This window comes from Pipistrellus hanaki (genome assembly GCF_964339955.1).
Source record: "Pipistrellus hanaki genome assembly, chromosome: 4".
NCBI classification, from domain to species: Eukaryota; Metazoa; Chordata; class Mammalia; order Chiroptera; family Vespertilionidae; genus Pipistrellus; species Pipistrellus hanaki.
The window spans coordinates 13,185,077-13,205,639 of NC_140506.1; the positions used below are offsets into that span (position 1 = coordinate 13,185,077).

The window sequence follows — 20,563 nt, forward strand, 5'->3', positions numbered from 1 at the left end:
TGGAGAATTACTGTGAAATTTTATCTTTTCTATCAATGATTCCCAGTGTCCCCCAAGGCATTCCAGTTTCAGGGATGGTGATAAGTCCCAAATCAGGAAGCCATTGTTCAGCTGAATTAAAAAAAAAAAAAGTTTTAAGCAAATGTAAGTGAAAGTCATGAATGCAAGACTTTCGCAAGCAGTGAATAGCCAGGGTCCTTTACAAATATAAACTAGCTCATATCCAATGAATTTTAAAATTTAAAAACCCAGGAATAATCTCACAGAAGCTATGCAAGGCCTCCTCCCTGAAAACTACACAATGTTGTTGAGAAACTTAAAAAGTCTAAACAATACTTAAATAGGGCTGTAGTGAAGATTAATTTTTTATTCAATGACCATAACCACATTTAATTAATCCTATTCATTGGTGAAGAAACAGAAGTGCTTGAGTTGTAGAGTCCGTGGTCTAGAGAACACTTACAGGGTGTCTTAGGAAGACTTTGATTGTTAACCTCATCCCGGCCCCTCCATGCTGGCATCTCCACTCTGTCAGCGCTCAGCACGTGGCCCCTGGGCCAGCAGCATCGACGTGGCCGAGGAGCGGTGAGAAACGCTGCCTGCCATTGCCTGCCTGGAGTGCTCATTCCCGCCATTCTCTCTGCCAAAAGCAAAAAGCACCCCTCATGCTGTTTCTAACCTGTGGATGCACGTATAAAGCTTAGTGGTCACTGTGAAAATCCACGTGCTGGAAGAGTTTAGGATTGCACACTGCACTCGACCCACAATGCATTGCTGCCCCAGAGCCTGTGAACCGATGCAGGTAGAGGTAATTAAGAGGTCCACCTACAAAAGGGACTGACCTTACATCTCGTTACCCTGTGACGTTTCATTACTTCATTCATGCCTGCTACTGCTTTCCATGCATATCTATAATGAATAGGGAATTAAATAAATATATTTACACCAGGCCCCATCCCAGACCGACTGGATCTGAATCTGCCTGAGAACAGGCTCCTCAGGGCAGCGCGCGCTCAGAGGCCTGAGCAGGCCACACGTGGGCAGAAGGCACTGTCGGTGGCCTTCCCGTGGCTCCACTGACGGAGACTCCGAGAGCCAAGCCGGTGTCGTCAAAAACAGACACAGAGACGAAATCTTGGTTTTCACTCGTCCATGCAGATTTTTTAAATGACAGAGATGAAAGTGGAAGGTCAGCTGGGAAGGACACAGCATCCCCAGTGTATATTAACCCTGAGATAAGTAGGTGGGGGCTCAGGGACAGGGTCAGGAGGAGAGCAGTCTGCGTGGGAGCAGCGATGAGTCAGACAGGCCTTTGTCTCTTCGCAGCCATGGTTCTTCAGGCGAGGTAAACATGCCAGGCTGTGTTAGTCTTGCCTGATAAACAACACAGAGCACTGTACACAGCTCATCAAACAATGTCCCGCGAGAGGAAAGAGTTGTTAACCTATAAATTACAGCGGCAACTTGGAAGGAAATCAAGGCCTTTGGCCAGGGACCAGACTCTCAAGAAATATGTGACCAGACTATACAGACAGCGGGGACCTTGGGAATGGGAAGAAAGGGCATTTGCATCCCACCATGTCGCCAAAACCTCGCCGCCCCTTCCCTGTAGCTCTTCTCTGTCAAATTGGTAATGAAATTGCAATTAAATGTTCGATCAGATTAGGACTTGAGCTTTATGTTCTTCTTTGTCCAGAGGTCCCACCAGCAGTAATCTGGCGGAGGAAGTTCGTTGGAGCTGAGACAGTCCAAGAACTAAGACCGGTTTGTAGAGAGGGGCAGCAGAGGGCTGAATGGAGTCCTATTGGGGGGCCCCGGGGATGGGTGGGCAGGAGCCGGTAGAGGAGTCATTGCTGTCTCAGTGCCACGTTAGGGTGGCCATGCATCCTGGTTTGCCTGGGACTTTGCCAGTTTGGACACCCTGGGGAACCCCTTAGCCCAGGGGAAGCCAGAATAGGAGTCACCCACTAACCTGCAGTGGGGACTGATGGGCTCTGTGCGACAGCTCCGGCGGGTTCCGGGTGCCCAGCAGCAGACACTGCCAGTGCTGCTCGGGTCAGAATCTCTAAGTCCACAGTGTGGGTCGGAAACCTCCGCTCTGGAGGAGAAAAGGGCAGGGGAGACACTTCCCAAACTGGGGTCCACTAGTCCCTGAGGGGAACTCTTGCTCAGGGTGGTGTTTTTGTAACCCCTGCTTTTATCCGGAAAAGGCTCTTGAAAAAATCCTTGAAAATGCTTCCTGTTTTTAATTAAGGCAATCCCTGGCACACCCTGCTGGCTTCCATAGTGCCCTTGTAGTTTAGATGTCATTCTTCCTCCTCACCCCACGTTAAAACCTACACACAACCCAGAACATCGGCCCCCGCACTGCAGGGGGTGGGGTGGGGGGTCATGAGTGCAGGCTGGGACCCTCCCACGAAGCACAGGATGAGCTGCAGGCAAACTGGCTGGGTGGCCGGACCGCTGATCCCTCCCATCGGAGCAAAGGCACATACAGCATAGGATTGTGCGAGCCGCACGCTTTTCAAGGCAAAGAACGAAGTTTCACTAACTAGCGTGTTCTCCAGCCACGGGGCTTTGCGTGGGGGTGCACGTGTCTGGGAATGGGGACCAGCAGCCTTGGGGTCTGGCAGCCGTGGACACGGCACACCTGGAGACAGATGGAGAGATGCTGGAACTCAAGGCAGCTCCGGGGTCTCTGCAGCAAGCCCTTGGGACCTTCTTTCTAGGCCTCCCCCCTCGGCACATTTTTCTGGGGCCCCTACACCCTAGTGTGCTTGTCCTCATCCTATCAGTTCACCCGACCCTCTAGGTTCTTTTAGGATGTGTATCCGTTACTTTGTAAGTTTCAACTTTTTTGTTCCCATTATAATAGGTTGACCTCTGATTCTTCGACTAGTGCAGTGGTCGGCAAACTCATTAGTCCACAGAGCCAAATATCAACAGTACACCGATTGAAATTTCTTTTGAAAGCCAACTTTTTTAAACGTAGTGCCACTTCTTCAAAATAGACTCACCCAGGCCATGGTTATTTTGTGGAAGAGCCACACTCAAGGGGACAAAGAACTGCATGTGGCTCGCGAGCCGCAGTTTGCCAACCACGGGCCTAGTGCAGTTTCTGTGTTGGTTTATGAATTCAGTTCTGTGTGTCCTCAATTCCTAAATGTAGGTAAAAAAAAAATATCTTAGCTGAAGGTCCCCATATTCCTATATTCCACTGAGTGGGCCTTGCTCACAGAGCGGTGGCCAGTTACCCCTCCTCCCCAGCCAGCCCCACCCCACCTTCCACACGCAGCTGAGCCTCCTGGGGTGCAGAGCAGGGCCCTGTGGCTGGGGCCCTGCTTGGGGGGCACAGGCAGACTCATGCTTCCCAGGCCAGGTGGAGGGTCGGAGGCTAGGAGGCAGCCTTGGGGGGTAAGCTCCACCTGTTAGCGGAGGTCCTGTGAGCCAAGGATATGGAAACAGTTCTCACCCCGAGGGCTGTGGTGATGTGGCGAGAATGAAATGAGTCATCACGCACTCAGTCTCTAGAACAGTGCCAGGCAGTCGTTGGTAGGACTGTTGCCATTCTCAGGGAACGCCAGAAGCTCTGCCCCTGATTCTTAGACAGCATTCGTTCAGGGAATGTCTGCGTAACACGGGGGGTGCGGGAACTTCCCCCGTCCACACGCCTGAGACAGATGTTCTTGCCATTTCTCTTATACCAGCAACCAGTTAGGTGTGTGGTTTAAAAAATAAAGAAGGTGCCGTGTATGCCTCGGGGTGTGGTGGAGGAGCTAACGGCCTGCGTTTCAGGCACCTCCACACATATCCGCCCAGCGAGCCCCGCCCTCCACACCCACGCCTCCAGGGGAGAGTCGACTTTGCACAGAATGGGTGCTGTGGTTACCCAAGTCCTTGGCAGGGCCCTGAGTACCCTTCAGAATTATAAAAAGACAGAAGGAGACTGTTTCTCCATCCACTTCCCTTCTCGCCAGTCCTTCTGCCCCTGTTCTTCACGTGCGTTCTAGAGGCAGCAACAAAGGTGGGGAACCCCTGGCTTTTTGGTCGGCATTTCTTTACTGCCCTTCTCCATGACACGGACTCCCCATCATCTGGCTCAATCCCCACTCGGCTAAGTAGACCACGGAGGGCAGCCTGGGACCAGATTGCTGTCCACATCGTTATTCCTCCTGCCTGCCAGACACCCAGCTTCGGAAAGGCTGGGGGCTGGGGATCTCCTCTGTCCCAGTGGGTTTTTAAATGTCTGCTTGTGTTTCCGGTGGTAGGCTGGCTGATGAGGACATGGTTTAAACACAAGGTCCAGCATGTCTAAAGCCCAAAGCAACCCAGACGTGTTAGTAACATCCGCCATGAATTCCCCTTTTGTTTCTGGCAGCCTGGGTTATGTCTCTGTCACTCACAACCGCCAGAGTCCTAAGACGCGTGATGCAAACATAAACGGTAGTGTGCGCTGGTCAGTCAGGGGGGGTTCTGTTGCAAATCATACGAGAGGTTTGTTGGCAACCAGGGTGCCCAGAGAAGACAGGCTCTGTGTCAGTGCAGCCCGTACATCCATGCCCCGCTCTGCCTGGCCTTGCACGGCCTTTCCCCCGAATACTGGTGTGGAAATTGGCAGATCTGTGTGACACTTGGGTCATCCTGGGCAGCATCTTCTCGAGAATGTCAGCTTTCATTGTCACATGACTAGTATTTTGTGGGCTACAATCCTCTATAATACTAGTAAAAGCCTTATATGCTAAGTGTCCGACAGTTCATTCAACCATTCAACCAGTCTCTATGACACACACTGGTCATCAGGGGGCGGATGTTCCGACTGGTAGGTTAGCTTGCTGCTGGAGTCCGGCCCATCAGGGCTAGACGAGATGGGCCAGACACGCCCTGGAACGCTCCGGTGGTCCCTCCCTGGCCCCGAACGTGCACCGGTGGGGTCCCACGGCCTGGCCTGCAGAGGTTAGGCTGAAACCGGCAGTCTGACATCCCCTGGGGGTCCTGGATTGTGAGAGGGCGCAGGCCAGGCAAGGGACCCCAGCAGTGCACAAATCTGTACACCGAGCCTCTATTATTCTATAAAATGACAAATGCATTTTGCCCATCACAAGGGTATCATTGGGCTCTACTGAAACTATAGCTCACCCAGGATGCTTTCTCATCGCTGGGAATAGAATATTCTGCCCTCTTTTCCAGACATTTTATTGCATAGTAGCCATGCCGATCTGAGCCAGGTGAGCCTCTCAGGGCTCTGGAGTTAGAGAGGGACAATGCCCGGAGCTCTATCTGATTTCCTAACTGCTTACCAACAGACAGCCTCTCTAAGAGGAAATTCGACAGTGTTCCATAATTACTTCTTGATTTTTTTTTTTGGTGGGACCCTTGCCAGAGGTGGGAGGGTAGGAAACACAGAGTCTGGGGAGTCAGCTCAGCCTCCGTGGATATGAGCCAAGGGCTTCTCATGGGGGAAGAGGAGTCCAGAGCAGGACAGGGTCACAGTGGTGGTTCTTGACTATGTACAATGTTTGAAGCTTCACATAAAATCTACTTTTGATCACTGCTTGAAAGGAAAAGATCTGGATTAAATCACGTCCCCTTGTCATTGAAGCACACAGTGTGACGTGATGGGTTTCCAGTCCTCATTCTGGGTGATTCTCAGACTCCTCTGGTTCTGGTTCCACTGAAGATGTCTGCAAACCACAGACACCGCCCACTGGCCCTGGCCTCTCAGGTTACATAAGCAAATGCCACCAGAAAATCTGCAACTTGTAGTTAGAACATGCACTGCGTTCTAAATCCCACACCTTCCACTTGCAGAGGGGAAAGTCCTCCAAAGGAGGAGGCATCCGCATGCGCTTTGCCCCGTGCCCGTTGTTGGTTTGGTTTTGTCTGTGCAGAGGCTCCCGCTGACCGTGGGCAGCCTCAAGAGGAGGGGGCGGGAGAGGGAGTCTGGGGACTGAGCCCGATTGGCCATCACAAGTCTCAAATCAACCCACAGAAGCAAAGCTGTATTTCTATGGTCACTGACTGCTGTTATTTTTTAAAATATATTTTATGGCTGAGACTGGTTTGGCTCAGTGGATAGAGCATCGGCCTGCGAACTGAAAGGTCCCAGGTTCAACTGCAGTCGAGGGCATGTACCTTGGTTGCGGGCACATCCCCAGTGAGGGGTGTGCAAGAGGCAGCTGATCAATGATTCTTATCATTGTTTCTAGCTCTCTATCCCTCTCTCTTCCTTTCTGTAAAAAATCAATAAAATATATTTTTTAAACACACACACACACACACACACACACACACACACACATATATATATATATATATATATATATATATATATATATATATATATTAATTTCAGAGAGGAAAGGAGAGGGAGAGAGAGAAACATCAATGATGAGAGAGAATCATTGATAGGCTGCCTCCTGCACAGCCCTTACTGGGGATCGAACCCACAACCCAGGCATGTGCTCTTGACAGGAAGCCAACCAGGGACCCTTCAGTCTGCAGGCCGTTGCTCTATCCACTGAGCCAAACTGGCTAGGGCTGTTTTTGTTTGTTTGTTTGTTTGCTTGCTTGCTTGCTTGTTAAAGGAAGTAAAGAAAGAAAATTTTAAAAAATCTCCATGTTTAACTATAAGGCCATCTAGCACAGGACAGTTACGCTGATTTCGCACTTGATGTTATTGCTTTTCTCTGAGTGGCTGCTGAAATGTTAGTTATGAGACTGCTTCAAAGCACACCAGTGAGAGCCAATGAGATGCCTAGCGTGGCGAGCTCAGTTTCTCTCCGCTTCCTGTGGGCCCTGCTGGGTGAGGCTCCTGCCCTGCTGTAAACCAGCCCGAGGCCCTTCCTCTTTGCCTCGTGTTTTCTGTTGGGGTAATTAGGGCTCTTCCCTGCCCCCCCTGCCCACCGCTCTGTTTGCCCAAGTGGCTCTCTGGGCAAAGGACAGCTGGTCGGGCCAGAGCAATGGAGCAGATGAGGGTGAACCCGGAATGGGCGTGGAGGAGCTCACCAGGAGGTGGGAGTTCGAGCGGCCAACCTGAGAGTAAACACCACAGGGAGCTTCGGGTCTACACCCACTTCATTCAGGAGTCATTCAGGAGGGTGTTGCCAACCGCTCTCCACCTCTCTCAGGATAGCGGCTTATTCCTGGCACTGGGTTTCACTGATTTCCTGGTAGTGGTGGTAACTGCTTAATGCAAGAATAACACTCTATTAAGTATGTGATTCTGCTTCCGTCACAGTTGTGCTTAAGTATATTTTTTTTAGGAGTATGGATGTCTGTCGTTTTTGCCTGCCCGTGACTCCTTCTCCCTTCTCTGCTAACAGACAGGCCTGTCCACTGTGGGAACTGTTTGTGCCCTCGCTGGTGGGCTGGTAAACCAAGTGCCCACCACCGCTCCTCTGGGCTCATGATCCAGGCCAAGTCCATGCAATGACTCATGCAGTGATTGTTCCAGAAGTGTGTATGTGTGCCTGTATGTGTGCTCTGGTGTGGAGTCTACTGTGGGACCACACCCGTCCTCTAAGATTTCTGTGGCTGCGGGGGAAGAGAGGACCTTCTTTTTGGGACTGTGTGCTAAGTAAGGATCCCATCGGCCTTAGAGACTGAGACAGAGACCAAGAGAGCAATGACAGTGGGAAACAGTTATACGTGGAGCCAGAGCTAGCCCTTGGACTTCCCCAGTTAACAGAGAGTCGATGAGTTCCATCTTTAACCTATGTTGGTTCTGATTGGGATTCTGTCCCTTAGAACCACAAGGTCCCGATTTATTTGTGCATAAGCAACTCCCACAGGATGGATCCGCCATTCTCTTTTGCCTTCGCGTGGTCTCCGGTGGGAAAGCTCCTCCCAGTGAGGTTAGAGTGGCACTCTAGGCCCAGGATGGAATGGGGAGACCTAAATCAGTCCCTCATGGCTCTGGAGGTCAGCTGGGCAGAGGGCACCAAGCAGTACTCTCTGGGAATCTTCTCTTAGCCTCCGGGGTGGAACTGATAGCCTCACACAAGTTACTATGGAGGGCAGGGATCACAGGAACAGGGTTACAGGGAGTTAATCGAAAGAATTGGGCCCAGCAAAGAAGACTTGAGAATGTCAAGTTCCTGGAAAATGGAAACTCTTCATTTTTCTCCGGCACAGATGCATGCACACACCTTTGTAGCTATTATTTTGAAGAGGTTTAATATTTTATGCCCTGAAATCTCAGCCCTGCCCTTGAGCATGATGTTCTAAAGGGCATGGAGCCAGAACCTGGCTCCTGCCTGCTCCCAGGCTACCTCCCCCTTCGCTGGATTCAGGGCCACCATCAAGATAAAGACTCTCCTTGTATTTCTGGGCCATTTTGTAGTAGAGAGGTTGCTTTTAATGAAAACTCCTTTTCTTCTTGTCTTTACTTCCTTCTATATCATTAAATTTCATTGTGTTCACAGAGACTTGTGTTTAAAGGAGACATAGTTCTTGGTTTCTTATGTTTATATTCACTGACTCATTTTCATGGAGTAAGATAACTGATTTATTTTTAAGGTCATGATGCAACCCACATTTATGGCTTCTGGGGACTTTTTAATACATACTTTTTTGAAATGTGTACATTTTGGCCCTAGCCAGTTTGGCTCAGTGGATAGAGTGTCAGCCTGCAGACCAAAGGGGTCCCGGGTTTGATTCAGGTCAAGGGCACATACCTTGGTAACAGACTCCTCCCCGGCCTGGGCCCTGGTCCCTGGTGGAGGCACTTGCAAGAGGCAACCAATCAATGTGTTTCTTTCACATCAGTATTTCTCTCTGTCTTTTCCTCCCTCTTTCACTCTCTTTAAAAATCAATGAAAAAAATATCCTCAGGTAAGGATTAAAAAAATAAATTTTAAAAATAAATAAAAATAAAATATGCACATTTTGGAAATATATAACATGAATATATATGTATATACTTTCTATATATAAAATAATAGTATATATGGTTTTGTATATTTACTATTTACAGATACTATATATATAAAATAGTAACTACTTATGGTCTTAAGAGCTACATAGTTTTGCTTTTAAACAGCAGAAAACCCCTCAGCTTTTGCTCTAAAATTTCAGCTCTTTTCCTAATTCATCTGGTAATTCTTTTCATATATCTAAATGATATGCCTTTTCTATTCCTTATCATTTTAGACATTATCTTTTGACTTCCAGTTACAAGATGATTTGTCTCTGTCACTCTTTCCCTCATTTCTTTAAATTCTTTATTGTTTAAAGTAGTAGATATAGTATTACATACGTCTCCTTTTCCCCCCATTGATCTCTCCCCAGCCACCCCCACCTCCCACCACATTCCCTCTCCCTCCCCCCTAGTGTTTGTGTTCATTGTTTATGCTTATATGCATGCATACAAGTCCTTTGGTTGACCTCTTAAACTGCCCTCCACCCTCCCCTGCCTTCCCTCTGAAGTTTTTATTTTATTTAATTTTTTTAATATATTTTTATCGTCTTCAGAGAGGAAGAAAGAGGGAGATAGAAACATCAATGATGAGAATCATTGTTAAGCTGCCTCCTGCATGCCCTCTACTGGAGATAGAGCCTACAACCCAGGCATGGCTGGAATTGAACCTGGGACCCTTCGGTCCATGGGCCAACACCCTATCCACTGAGCCAAACCAGCTAGGGCTCCCTCTGAAGTTTGACGGTCTCTTCACTGCTCCTCTGTCTCTGTATCTATTTTTTGTTCATCTGTTTATGTTGTTCATTCTATTCCACAAATGAGCAAGATCATGTGTTATTTATCTTTCTCTGACTGGCTTATTTCGCTTAGCATAATGCTCTCCATGTCTGCCCATGCTGTTGTGAATGGTAAGAGTTCTTTCTTTTCCCTCATTTTTATCTCCTCACTTTTATCCTACCGCTATGGTAGGTACGGTGCCATTTTCTAACCTTATTAAAACCGTGTCAATTGCTTATTGCTGAGCCAAGAGGCAGGGTGTTTCCCTTTTTGTATGACTGTTCGTTCTTCCTGGAGTTAATTGCCTCCCTTTTGTTCACTTGCTTCATTTTCTAGGTACCCACATTTAAATTTTTTCCAAGTGTGCCGTCAGCTTTATCAGGTGCCTACCATGTTATTTTCCATGAATACATAACCAATTCCATTTTTCTCCCTGGAGCCCTCCCTTCCGGAATCCCCTGGCTTCCTGTCCCAATGGGACTGATGGATCTCTAGACACAAGTTGTCCTTTTGAAAAGGAAATTCATATTTACAAATTCCCATTTGTCAGGATGTCTCCCTCTGCACGGGGAAGGGAAGAACTCTTAACAGCTCTATCAACGGAGAAGCCGGGGACCTACATCTGCATAACAACCTTAGTAAACAACTCTGTTTACTATTCTTTCCCTGGTCAAACTTGCCTCCCTGTCCCAAACCCCTTTCTTTGTTTAGCCTCAGAGAGTATATAATCCCCATTTCTAGCCACCTCTTTGGGTCACTCTTGCCTGGGTACTCCCATGTATATTAACTTGTTAATAATCTTGTTTTTCTCTTGTTAATCCATCTTTGGCCCGTCTGATTTAGAGGACCCCAGCTAGGGAACCTAAGATGAGTAAGAGAAAAAGGTTACTTTCCCTTTTCTGTTCTACCAACCCTAGTGAAAAGTGACTTCTTCGTTTTAATGTCTATATCCCAAACCTGGGAAAGGCCCCTGCTGTCTCATTGGCCCCTTCTTGACCAGAAGCAATGAGGATGCTCTAAGGGCACCTGTGCTTGGCATCCCCGTTAAGACATCATGGAACCAAGGAGTGGTGGGTGTTTCCTGAAAGAAGAGGGCTGAGCTGACACACCTGCATGTCCACTGCTGTGCTGAACCAAGAAAAGGCATTGCCAGGAGGGACAGTAACTCGGAGGCCAGGGGACCAGGGCTCTATTCTTGGTTGCACCCATAATGGTTACATGACCTTTTACATGGGCTTCTCTTCACCTCAGTGTCCATTCCCTTCAAAGGAAGGATCTAGACTAGAGTTTGTGACATAATCCAAAAAAATCGTACCCTCTGTCCTACAAGAGCTTGTAACATAAAGGGTGCTCTGACTTAGACCTCGGTGTACATCACAAAACAATCATGGAAAAGAAAGGGGAACCAGAAAGTAAATGGTCCAAAACAATCATTAACATTGATTAACTTTTACTATGGGTGAGGCACTGTTAAATGCTTTGTTTGGATTACCCCATTTTTTATTTCCAAGAATTCTTTCTTGTCCTCTGATCCAATTTCAAAGCATCTTGTTATATCTCTGTGCCTCCATTTCCTCATCTGTAAAATGGGGGTAATAATCTTACCTACTCGTATGTGAAGTCTTGGTGAGGGTTAAATGAGATGATACATGTAAAACACTGAGAAGTGCCAGGAATATAATAATCATTCATTACATAGTATCAATATTATTATTATTAGCTATTCTCCCTGTTGTTTTTATACTTTGGTATTTATAAATATGAATTTCCTTTTCTTTTCTTTTCTTTTTTTTTAAATATATTTTTTATTGATTTTATACAGAGAGGAAGGGAGAGAGATAGAGAGTTAGAAACATCGATGAGAGAGAGTCATCGATCAGCTGCCTCTTGCACACCCCCTACTGGGGATATGCCCGCAACCAAGGTACATGCCCTTGACCGGAATCGAACCTTGGATTTCAGTCCCCAAGCCGACGCTCTATCCATTGAGCCAAACCGGTCCCGGCTGAATTTCCTTTTCAAAGGGACAGTAGGCATCTTAGGGGACAGCTTTCTCTCTCTGCTAACTCGGGCACACCTCTCCACCTACTTCTCCTCCAAAAATGTGATCAAGTTTTTGTCCACTGGTATCTCTTCTTTGATTTTCTGTGTCCTTCTCTTTTAATTTCTCTCATCATTTTAAGGTAGAAGAGGTTATTAAAACACTCAGATAACCTGTCCCCATTAAGCACTATTTACCAATTTTTGGCATTTGGTAATTTTAATTTTTCCCTTTTTTATCTTGTTTCATTTAACCCATGATGTTTCTCAAAGGCTTGTGCTTAATTGCATGAACTTGCTCTTACTCCTCAGTGAAGTGTCAATAATCATATGTAAAATCTCCAGCATTGTGTCTGTCACATAGGAAGGGTTAAATGAACATTTGTGGTACCTCCCGAACTTTATTTACTTACTTTTTAAGTCAGGCGAAAGTGAGTTTAATTCCTACCCCTCTCTCCCTTTATCTTTATCTTCTTTGTCTTAATATATCTTATTATTTCTAGCTCTAGGAAGCCACTAAATAAGCTTCATTCTGAACTTGGCAAGACGGTGGAAACATTGCATTTCCCCTTACCAGTCAAGAAAGATGTCTATGAACAGGTAGGACCTCACCAGGATTGAATTGTGGACAGAGACAGCTGGCTGAGCTGTGAGTGGGGGTCCGTTTGTCACATAGCACAGCTTTGGACCATGTTTGAAGATCAGAGCATCATGAGGGACCCAAAGGATTCTTTGTTGGTGTTTTGTCCAAAAAAGGATAGGTCATAACAACAATGCGTTTCCAAGAGTTCTGCAAATATTTATCAAGTGACTGCAATGTGCTAGGAACTGGGATGCCTCATTGCACAAGACAGAAGAAGCCGATGCTTCCCTGAGTGGCCCATTCGACTGGTGTAGGGTAAAACAGCATTGCCTGCCATGGGGACTTATTGAACATCACATAAAAGTTATGCCAACCCAACAGCTCTTCCTAACTCACTTCTCTTTTGCCATGCCCCTCCACAGAGACTGAAAAAGCTAGACCTTGCCATCCCAGCTTCCTCTGCAGTCGGGGTAGTCACATGATGCCATTTTGTCAGTGTTAATTATGAGCTGTTAACTACCAGGTCTTCTGGGAAGAATACATGTATCTGGTGCTGTCTCTCCTCCTTCTTCTTTCCCTGAATTTGAAAACAGTGCTTAGAACTACAACAGCCTTCCTATCCAAAGGACCAAGGGAGTCAGAGGTTAGAAAAGCAGAACCAGCACCAATACTTGCTTCTGGGCTTCCTGTGACCTGAGACTTTCCTTCTTTGCATCCACCATCATTTAGGTTTGTTGTTAGCTATCACTAGAAACATATCAAGGTAGCCATCAGTGCACACCCTTTTATTTTTCTCTTCCTTAAAAAATGAAATTTCAAAAGTGTTCTCAAATTGAATTTCTTTACAAGATTTAAATTGCCACTGACTGATCATTTATTTAATACTAGAGGCCTGGTGCATGAAACTTGTGCCTGGGTAGGGTCCCTAGGCCTGGCTGGCGATCAGGGCCGATCCGGTCTTCCGGCTGCCGGCTGGGGCCTTCCTTCCCCGGCTGTCAGCTGCCAGGCTTCCTTCCCCAGCTTCCTTCATTCTGCACCGCCCCTAGTGGTCAGCACACGTCATAGCGAGCAATTGAACTCCTGGTCTCCTGGTCAAACTCCCAAGGGGACATTTTGCATATTAGCCATATATATGTTTGACAGAGCAGTAAACTTATCCCATTATGGCAGCATGTAAGAAAAAAAAAAATCCTTTTAAGGTCAATTAGCTTCAACTCAGATTCCAAAATGCGGCTTGAGAACCCCTAGTGTCTTGCAGCCACTCTCTTGAGCAGAGGCATGGGGACACTGCCTCTAATGTGAAGAAAGGAAAAAGCAAGAAGACTCCTCTAAACATCTCAGTGAAAGGGAAGAACACAAATGCCTGTGGAGTCACAAACATCCACAATACCCAAACCCATGAGGCTTGTTAAAAACACGCCAGGCCATCATGGGATGATCATTCCTAAGGGAAACTCAACCAGAAAGTCACAGAAATTCTAGTTGCACCCAAAGTGGATGTGATGACAGACATACTAATGTTAGTAGAGCAGAGGTCAACAAACTTCATTTCTCGGGACAAACATGGACCTGCCCTTGTCTGACTTGTGAGCTAGATGGGTTTTTACATTTATAAATGGTTGAAAAGCAATCAAAAGAAGAAGACTATTTTGTGACCTGTGAATATCATATGAAATTTGAACTATGGTATTCCGAAATAATGTTTTTTGGGAATACGAATTATCTGGGACTGCTTTCATGCCATAATGGCTCACGGAGCCTCAAATATTTACTATTTGGCTCTTTACAGGAAGTTTGCCACCTCTATAGAATTTCAGGCCTGAGCAATGACCCAATCCACAAGAAACATCAAAAAGTGTATTAAATCTTAACTATTACTCATATAAAAGGACCAACAAATAAGGCAAGATTATAATATAGAAATGTCTCCCAGTAGCATAGGAAATTGTATGTTACAATAACATTAAAAATGTATACCAGTGATATATATTTTGGAAAATACTGAAAAGTATGCAGAAGAAAATAAAAATGGCTGATAATCTTATCACCCATGCTAACAACCATTAATATTTTGGGATTTATTCTTCCAATATTTTTCTGTACATAAATATTTTTCTACATAATTTGGCTGCACACACTATACTAATATTATTTCAACTAATAGGAAATTGATCTTCAATAGGCTAAAACTAAAAAACAAAAATAGGGAGGAACAGTTTTTGGCTCATCTAAGTGAAAGACATAGGAATATTACTGCTTCAGGTATGGCTGAATCCAGGAGCTCACACAATGTCCTAGGGCTCTTCCACTTACTTCATACATATGCCAACATCAGGCAGTTTCTTTCCTTATAGTGACAAAAGGGCTGCTAAGGTACCTTTTCACACAGCAGCAATCCCTACCTCCCCTGCCTCCCTAGTGTCAGTCAATAGTTTTGACACTACGAGTTTTGTTTGCTGCATTATTTAAATGTACCACAAGTTTTTAAACTGATCTCTTTGAGGATTTTTTTTTTAAAATCTCAGAATCATGATTACAGGATTAGATCGGGTTTGAAATCAACCAGTACCTTTATTCCTTTCCATAAAGGAAACTGAGGCCCAAAAAGAGTAAGTGGTTTCCCAATATTGTAATTGATGGTGAGGAGCCAGATCAAGATGATTCCAAGATTCACTTTCTTCTTCCAGCTATTCTCTCTTAAATTTTCAACCCTGCAGCAAAAGTTCAGGCTAGCCCTAACCGGTCTCGCTCAGTAGATAGAGCATCAGCCTGTGGACTGAAGGGTCCCAGGTTTAATTCAGGTCAAGGGCATGTTTCTCTCTCACTGATGTTTCTAACTCTCTATCCCTCTCTCTTCCTGTCTGTAAAAAATCAATAATATATATATATATTTTTTAAAGTTCAGGCTAGACAAGCAGTCAACTAACTGTGTGCCTGCCTGGGGATTCTGAGAAATAAGTGAGTCGCAAAAAAAAAAAAAGAGCAATCTGGTTTTTTTCCCTGCTCTTGGATTTGCTTCTAAAAATGGGGTGGGGTGGGGGTAGACAAAGCCACAAAGGCTGCCATTTGTTTGTTCCTCTTTAACTCAATATAAAAAAGAAATGCTTTGTTGGTTAATCAGAGCTGCAAGCTCAGTGAAGGGCCTCAAAGTTTTAGAGATTGTAGCTGTCCACATATTTTTATTTGATCTTCCGATTATACCGCAAATGTTTTTTTTCACTTGTATATTTCATGTGCCAAAGCTCCTGCTGTCCCTGCAATCTTGAAAAGCTTACCAGGCAGGAAGGAGGAAGTGCCATCTTTCGGAAAGAGAACGCTAGACAAGGACATCTGAAGTACTCAGAGCCCGTTTGTCGAGGAAGGGAAGGGATTACCTGCAGACTCTGAACCTGGTGATGAGGAGCAAGGCGGACAGTAAGCCCTTGAAGAGAGGCATAATGGGTACACTCTGTACCCTGCAAGCGCTCATTCAGTTCCAACAGGCATAGAGCAGGACACTCGGGAGAAGCTGGCCTCGGGAGCTCAGAGTCAAGTGTGGGAGAGACGAGGAATCAGACAGGTGGCTCCCCGCATGCAGTGGGAACAGGGGGATACTGAAGAGGGCGGTGGAGCCCAGTTCCTAACTCATCGTGGGTGGTCCAGAAATGCCTCCCCAAGGAGAGGAGGCATGAGCAGAGTTTGCAAAAACCAGGAGGGTCAGCCAGGGCCCAGGAAATGCAAACATCAAGGTCAAAGGCCAGAGACAGTGAGTGAGCACCACTCTAGGCAAACTGCAGGCAGGACATATATGGGGAATTTGGAAAACAGTGAAGCTGTCTACTTTTCTTTTTTTTTTTAAGTTAGGAAATGCTAGGAGCTGGTCTGGACTTACACAAAATTGTGAAGTTCTTCTCCACACACACCACCCCCGCACCTTTCAGTTCCCCTTCGGGCCCTCAGCTGACCTCCTGTATTCCTCTCGCCAGCACTTGAGCTCTTTTTGTCTCTCCTTAGGAACAACTGCTCTTGGGAAGAACTCAGGCCTGCTGGCGCTAAGGTATCAATGACTATTATTGTCACTTAGATGATGGCTATTAGACTAAATCCCAGACCAAGGAGCACATTTTAAATGGTAGCATGGGGCTCCAGCTTGAACTGCTTGAAGAACCCATCCAGCAGTTCTGGGTTTATACCCCAAAGCACTGAAAGTAGAGACTCAAAAGAAAAAAAAAATTTTTTTTTTAATATACCCTACCGAATTCTTACAGAGAGGAAGCAAGAGGAATAGTTAGAAACATCGATGAGAGAGAAACATTGATCAGCTGCCTCCTGCACACTCCCTACTGGGGATGTGCCCACAACCAAGTACATGCCCTTGACTGGAATCAAACCTGGTACCCTTGAGTCTACAGGTCATCGCTCTATCCATTGAGCCAAACCGGTTAAGGTAAGACTCAAATTTTTGAACACCTCTGTTCGTAGCAGCATTTACAGTAGTCAACAGGAGGAAACAGCCCAAGTGCTCACTGAGAACTGAATGGGTAAACAAAACGTGTTAAACATACAATAGAGTACTTTCAGCCTTACAAAGGCAGGAAATTCTGACACATGCTACAACATGGGGCTAATCTTGAAAACCTTACTATGCCAAGTGAACTAAGCCAGTCACAAAATGACAAATGACAAATGCTGTATGATTCCACGTACGTGCGATACCCAGAGTAGTCAAATTCAGAAAGTAGTCAAAGACAGATAGTAGAATGATGGTCGCTAGGGGTTTGAGTGTGAGGGGAGAAATGGAGTTATGGTGTTTCCATATGGGGAGATGGAAAAAGTTCTGGAGATGGCTGGCTGGTGATTGTTACACAATAGTATGAATGTATTTAGTGCCACTAAACTGTTACACTTAAAAATGGTAAATTTTAAATATATTTTACTACACACACACACACACACACACACACACACACACACACTGAATTTTGATGTCAATTGGAAGTGAGGTCAGGTGGGGAAATTTCACTGATTCTTAGTAGCAAGTGTAGCCATTACCTTCACTCACCCATTCGTTCATATTATCATCCAATGAATGTTGAGCAAGTACCTTCCATGTGCCAGGCAGCATTCTTGGTACAGGAATTGTAGCAACTGACCAGCAACTTCCTTTGCAATCTCTCTTCTTGAGGAGGATGTTTAAGTGGAGGTCAGTCAACCAAGGAAATTCTCAGTAGAAGTGAAGATTGCAGTTGCTGTCCAAAGGTATAGCCCGTTTCCCATGTCAACTTATCCCAGCTCGAGGCTGACCCAGATATAAGTGAGTGAAATGAAAGATTTGGCATAGCAATGGAAAATACATTTTGAAATGTCTTCAAAGGTTCTGGAGGTTGGCATTCCAATTTCAGAGTTCAAATGGCCAAAACTTTGTGAAAACGAAAAGCCTAAGAAAATATTTGCAAAGAGCTGTTGAGCTGTTTGTTCGTTTGCCCTCCCTTTCCCTCTCTTTCTCCCTCTCTCCCTCTCTCTCCCTCTCTCCCTCTCTCTCCCTCTCTCCCTCTCTCTCTCTCTCTCTCTCTCTCTCTCTCTCTCTCTCTCTCTCTCTTCTGATTTAAGCCGTATCAGGATCCTTCATGTGACTAACTTTAAGTGGCCACTGCACCGGCCACACATCTGACTCTCCAGCATCACAATGGCTTCCAGGCATAATGCTGGGCACTGCCTTTTTTTCAATTTGCCTAATGTCAATATTTTGGTGAGTGTAATTATTTGTGTGAACATTTTAGCTGAGACCATCTTTAGCTGGCCTCACACCATATTCTCATCCTATTCACCAATATTCTAACTCTAATCTAGACAACAGGTCAGAGTACTTACCCTCAAAAAGCTCACAATCTAGGTGTTTTATAAAAAAAATCAACAACCTTGTAATTGTTAAGGCATTTGGTAATTCACAGGTGGGTCACTCAGAAAGTCAATCACAAATGTTTACATGTAGCCACATCCTCTTTATTTGGCTAATATTTAGATGGTGTTTATTATGTGCCAAGCATTACTCTAAGGATTTTGCACATATTTAATCATTGCATGCCTATAAAACCCCATGAGGAAAAAAATCTTATGAGACCCATTTTACAGTTGAGAAAACTGAGGCACGAAAGGTTAAATAATTGCATAAGATGGTGTCTAATATGTAGCCAAGCCAGGTAGTCTGGCTTCAACGTCTAGGTCTGTAAGTACCACACTAAGAGGCCTCCCACTCAGCTTTTGGAGTGACAATGAACAGCAAACCATGAAATCCTGAGCATGAATTTACTGAAAAGATTATTTTAGGCTGAGTCCAAACAACAGGTTTCATAAATGTTATCTTGTGGGAGGAAGAGGAATTTACTGGCTAATTTATTATGTGGTTTAAAGGCTTAGGTAAATTTTATTTTATTACACCACAATAATGTAGTCATACTATTTTCAGCTTCTAAAATAGACAATTATAGCCCTAGCTGGTTTTGGCTCAGTGGATAGGGCGTCGGCCTATGGACTGAGTGGTACCGGGTTCAATTCTGGTCAGGGGCACATGCCCAGGTTTCGGATTCAATCCTCAGGGGGGGGGGGGGGGGCATGGAGGAGGTAGTCAATCAATGATTTTCTCTCATCATTGACATTTCTATCTTTCTCTCCCTCTTTCATCCTCTCTGAAATCAATTAAAAAATTTTTAATAGACAATTGTACTCATCCCTGCTCATAACCTAGTTTAACACAGCAATCCAAAGATATTTGGTTTGTATGAGTAATGTGGGTCTAACACGAAAGTTGGTTTATGGCTGTAGAACACTTCCCTCTATGTTAAAATCTGATTTGGATAAAAGGGATTTTTTTTTTCCTAAACATGCAGCAGAGTTTGGAAACATTTTTATTATCTTCCATGAGTCATGGTAGGGTGGTTGAGAGATCAGATCTAGGTTCAAACGCTCCACTCACAATTATTGAGCCTTGTCTTCCTTATCTATAAACTGGAGATTATAACAGTACCTACCTCTTGAGCAAGTGTGAGGATTAAGTGAAAGAAGGCCTAAAATAATAGGTAAAAGGATTACCCAAGTGCCTGGCCTGATAGCTATCAGCTGTCAGCAAATGTCCAACATTATATTAATTGCTATTGCTCTGATTCAGAAATTTATTGGATTCACCAAAAACCTGTGATCTGCTAATTATTTGCTCTTGAAAAGGGGAAAAGTGATTCTGTTACTTGTAGACATTGTCCTAAGTATACTGAAGCCACCTAAAATAGCAGGGCGTTTTATTGTTTGTTATTGTTGTTGTTTGTTAATCCTCACCCGAGGATATTTTCCCATTAATTTTTAAAGAGTGGAAAGGAGAGGGAGAGACAGAGAAACATGGAAGTGAGTGCCGGGACCGGTTTGGCTCAATGGATAGAGCGTCGGCTTGGGGACTGAAGGGTCCCAGGTTCGATCCCGGTCAAGGGCATGTACCTTGGTTGCGGGCATATCCCCAGTAAGGGGTGTGCAAGAGGCAACTGATCGATGACTCTCTCTCATCGATGTTTCTAACTCTCTATCTCTCTCCCTTCCTCTCTGTACAAAATCAATAAAATATATTAAAAAAAGAAAGAAAGAAAGAAAGAAAGAAACATGGAAGTGAGAGAGGTACATCAATTGGTTGCCTCCTGCATGCCCTAGACCAGATGTGTGCCCTTGACCAGAATCCAACCTGGGGACCCCTCAGTCCGAGGGCCAACCCTCTATCCATTGAGCAAAACTGGCTAGGGAGCAGGGTATTTCCCACATATTGTTTTAGTTGTGAAATTTGTTTCCAAAGGTGCCAAACATGCACAAGAAAATCTTTCTCTGGAATTGTGTATATTGGAAAAAGAGGAAGTGTTCGCTGGAGTTCTATTTTTTCCCTGAAAAACATTAAAAAAAAAAGTGGGGGATATCCATCTGACTATGAAATTGGGGGCAAAAGAACCTGTTGTGAGCATCTTTTTTATTGTTGGGCTGTTCATTTTTACCGTTTGCTATTCCACATTTTTCCCTTTTCAGATCATTTTGTCAGAGGATTAATTTTGCCAATAACGCACACATTCCCGCTCCTCGAGTAACCTGCAAGTTCTAAATAAGCATAACCCCGTCCTGCTGACCCAGAGGGAAATAAAATTTTAAAAAAATATGCTCAACCGAGTGGAGCAGGCCTCTGGGGCAAAGCTGTATCGGGACTCCAGTCTTGGCTTTGACCGACCAGCCGCGGGACCTGA

The 20,563-nt window shown here is 45.2% G+C and overlaps 1 protein-coding gene across 1 annotated transcript in view; it reads left to right on the top strand.

Annotated features, from left to right (window-relative positions):
* TRIO (trio Rho guanine nucleotide exchange factor) overlaps positions 1-20,563 on the top strand; it is a 749,917-nt gene that overhangs the window by 284,284 nt on the left and 445,070 nt on the right. The window lies entirely within an intron of this gene.